Here is a 4,728-nt window from a genome sequence, read left to right as displayed (position 1 = left end):
TAATCTAGGCAGCGAAATCACCTGCAATCGGTCGCTCATATCGACTCCATCACACAGGTGCAATTGTCATGCAGTTTCGAACAGCACTGATCCTTGAAGTTTAGCTATGGAAAATAAACTGTTAAGAAAACAGAGGCTGAAATTTATTACACTTTTTGCAAAGTATGAGAACTGTAAACTGTGTTACAGAATACATTACATTTAGCACTCACAAAGATTGTGTTTATCTGTATTTCGGGAATACACCTTAAAGATGTAATTCCGTTTTCATTTATGCTTCTTGTAGGTTAAGTGTAACTATTTTCACGGTGGCTTTGCTGTCTCGATGTGTCTACAAACATATTATAAGTAGCAGCGCCTGGGTACGACCATTGTTCCGCAGAAATCGCAAACATTTTTCCATGGATGTATTAATTGTCTTGTATCATTGTGAAATAACTGTATTAACAGCTATGGCGATTACTTTTGAAATAAATAACACTTACTTTTTTCCCATCTGTCTCGTTTTCATATGACTGCCCCTCACGGGATGTTGAATGATGTTTGGAACTCTAAGAAAAACAGGAGTAAGCTGTAGGTGAAGATAGGTAATACACAGTAGTGTAATAACCTAGAAGGAACGTTAGTAACGGGAGGCCAAGAACGAAGTTCTCAGATTAAAAAGGGTGTAAGACTGGAACGCAGCCTTTCTCCCGTGTGGTTTAGTCCAAGGGTCTCCAAACTACGGCCCGCGGGCCGAAACCGGCCTGCGAGAGCCAGCAAACCGGCCCACGTTAGCTGACCGAACATCCCCGGTATCCGGCCCGCCAAATATTCGAGGTGGTACCTATACTGCCAACAATTGAGTTTCGAGGCCTATCGCGACCAGTAAACCGTGACATTGTTGGAGCTCTATCTTTACAAACCGGAAGGTCATGGTTAAACTTGTGGCTATCCACAATAAACAGACAGACCACTCTCCGTGCGATAGTGAAAAAAAAAAGAACGGTTAACAGACTAGTTTGGCGAAAACATTTTAAGTAAAAAACTTCTTTGCATTTTATTCTACTCATGAGTCTGGTGCAAGTCTTTCAAATGGACGCCACTTCGGTGACTAGCCTAAGTAATCAGTCATTATGGAAGACGCTTATTAAGCGAGGTTTCACTTTCTTTTGATTACGTTGTAAAATACACATAGCTAGTAAATCGTATGAAATATTTTTATTTAAATGCAGTTTAAAGAAAATTCAATACCTGGTGTACATAATGATATTGGATATTTTAGTTGTAACTGATGTATAAAAATAACTGTAATTAATTTATATCTTGAAAACTCACAGTGTTAGAGTATTCACGTAAAGAAATTTAACATCTTAGTGATAATTAGTGACTTTTATGTAGCTGTAACTTTCCTTTCATAATTACCTCCAGTTGTGGATCAAGTTTACTGGTAGAGATAATCATCAGCAACTTCAAATGCTCATCACTTAATTTTGATCTATAAATACTTTTTGCATGTTTTATTTTGGAGAAAGTTTTTTTCACACAAATAACTAGTGCCAAAAGCGGAAAAAAAGCCACGGGCAAATTTTTGTAAATTTGGAAACTGTGTGGATGGAAGACGCTTATAAAATTCCAGTAACGTTGACTTTGAATGTTTTTCTTTAAAGAAGTCGCTACATTGCAAATCAATAATTTCAAACTGAAGTTCTGCGGGTAACGCTTCTATATCGACGTCAAAGGGTTTTTGAAATATCTTTATATCGTTTGAATTTGCATCGATATCTGAAAAACGTGATTCAAAATTAATTTTTAAAGCGCCCAAAGCTTCAACTGCGAAAGTTACAGGAAACGGAATCTCAGTTTTCTGACTGAATATTTGGCATGTATTAAAATGCGTGAAGCTTACTTTGTTAAACTGAGAATGAAACAAAGCAATCTTTTTTCGAAAAGACTTAACATGCTTGTATAAATCAGGCAGAAGCTGGTTTTCACCTTGCAATTTTAAATTAAGGTCATTCATATGTTTAGTTAAGTCTGTATAAAATGCTAAGCTTCCATAACCAAACCACTCACCGTTCAGTAACTCAGCCAGAGGGCGATTCCTTCTGTTCAAAAAGATTTCAATTACTGTTCGGAGTTTAAAAAAAAACGGGTTAGAACTTTACCGCAGCTAAGCCAGCGCACTGCAGTATAATATGGCAAGTCGCTTTCCCCAATATCTTCAAGAAGCTCGCGGAACTGGCGATGACTGAGTGCATGCCACCTGATATAATTAACAACTGAAATAACTGGCTTTAAAACTTCTGACATACCTAAATGTTTTCCACACAAAGACTGTTGGTGTTTGAGCCACTGTCATTTTCTACGGCGTTAGAAAGGAGAGCAACAACACCTTTATTTTTCCCACACATGTTTTTGCCACCATCACTTGTAATACATTTTAATTTCTTCCACTAAAGATTGTTTTTCTGAACTGCCCTTTCAACTCCTTTAAAAATATCTTCGCCAGTGGTCATCCCGTGAATACTGTGAACATCAACACTTCATAATTTTTGTCAATCCTCGAATAAAAAGTAGTACTTGAGCAGTATCTGATACATCTGTTGACTCATCCACGGCCAAAGAGAACCAGTCTAAGTCTTGATTTTTGTCACGCAGTTGTGCTGATATATTTTGTGCAATGTCATCTATTCTTCGAGCCACAGTGTTTGCCGACAAACTTATGTTTTTAAATAAATTAACTTTTTCTGGACATATTTCTTTTGCTGTTGCAATAATGTAGTTCTTAAATAATTTCCCGTCGGTAAATGGCTTACACTGTTTCGCTACTAAATGAGCCACACGAAAACTAGTACGAGTTGCTGCATGTTGTTCAGCATTTACTTTCTTAAACAGCGACTGCTGGGTTTTTAGCTGGCGTTTCACAGACTCATACATTTCTAATCGTTCGCATCCTGTAAACTTGGAGTAATTCTGAGAGTGCTTAGTCTCATAATATTGTATTCCTTGAAGACTGATATTTCTTCATTGAAAATAACACACGTTGGTTTGTTGCTTGACTCCACCACGAAATATTGACATCCCCACTGGTCTTTAAAAATTCTACATTCAGTGTCAACCTTTCGTTTCTTTTCCATATTTGTGCAGAACTTCACAAAAGACTGTAACCTGAAAATAAAATTGTGCTATTTAATACTAATAAAGCTAGGGAGTAACTTGGAGTAATTCTGAGAGTGCTTAGTCTCATAATAGTGTATTCCTTGAAGACTGATATTTCTTCATTGCAAATAACACACATTGGTTTGTTGCTTGACTCCACCACGAAATATTGACATCCCCACTGGTCTTTAAAAATTCTACATTCACTGTCAACCTTTCGTTTCTTTTCCATAATTGTACAGAACTTCACAAAAGACTGTAACCTGAAAATAAAATTGTGCTATTTAATACTAATAAAATTAGGGAGTAGTCTGCCTGAACAAAATTCAATTATTAATTATTATATTAAATACTCATAATTACACTGTAGTTCCACTAAAAATACAGAGAAAAAATACTCAAGTTTTGCTACACGTATTTCGATTTTCTGGTTTTCCTTGTCTCTTCGAATTCAAACTTTGAATTGTCGCACACTTCGTCGTCTCACCTACTAGTACAGCGCATAATACACTAAAAAACTCGTAAGACACTCGCAACGTAGACACAATCACGCAATACAACTATCAAATATATGCTCTGGCTCTGCTACTCGCAGCAAGACTACATAACTAAACTTATTGTTGCACCGCTTGAAGTAACAATGCGTTGACATACTCTACCTCAGTTACGTCTTGCAGTAATAATGTTGCTAACAATGATTTTCAGGTTTCGTTAACTTTGCAGGACGCTTTCGTGAAGAACGTGCAGTGACATTCTTTTTTGTCGGTGAAATTCGTCAGTATGAAATACGCCAGAATTTCGGTACGTACGTCCACCAATCACAATTATGTAATTAAATAAAAATCGTAGTTCGTTTCAGTGCTAGCTATTCCCACAACCTTAGATTTCTGCGATTTCATCTTTCCTTTAGCCTTACATTACGGTGATCATGGAGTGCTCGGGTGCTTTAATCCCACTATGTAGATCTTGGCCCTTATGACTTCGTGGAGGAGACAATGTGGCCCGCGAACTAATAAGTTTGGAGACCCCTGGTTTAATCTACAAACCGAAAAAGGAATGACGGAAATAAATGATAGTTTTAGGAGTGGGATTAAAATTCATGGTGAAAGAATATGTTAAGACCGCTAATGACATGGCTATCTTTAGTGAAAACGAAGTAGAATAACAGATCGTGCTGAATGGAGTGAGCAGTCTACTGAGTACAGAATATTAATTGAGAGTTAACCGAAGTTAACGACAGTAATAAGAAATGAGATTAGTGACAAAGTTAAATTCAAAACTGGGGAGAATTTTGGTGTAGGACATCAATCAGTTTCATGTTCTAAACAGATAAGCCCTAATTTTTAAATACTGCAGTTTCTGTGAAACTGCTAAAGAAAAACGGCATTGAATTCATTTCGTTTAGACGTACGATAGCAGCGGAGAAATTGCTATTCTACTAAAAGGGACAGTCAAATGTAATGCCTCCTTCTTTTTCTTTGTCAAGAACTTCAAGTCCGGCTACATAGATGACAACCACAACACCGGAGATTAATTTATAACTGTTCTATATAATCTACTTGCAATTGCACAGTTTTGGTTCGTGTT

This window comes from Schistocerca piceifrons, chromosome 3 (assembly GCF_021461385.2).
Source record: "Schistocerca piceifrons isolate TAMUIC-IGC-003096 chromosome 3, iqSchPice1.1, whole genome shotgun sequence".
Classification (NCBI taxonomy): Eukaryota; Metazoa; Arthropoda; class Insecta; order Orthoptera; family Acrididae; genus Schistocerca; species Schistocerca piceifrons.
The sequence above is the reverse complement of the archived record's forward strand: the minus strand, read 5'-3'. Positions refer to the sequence as shown.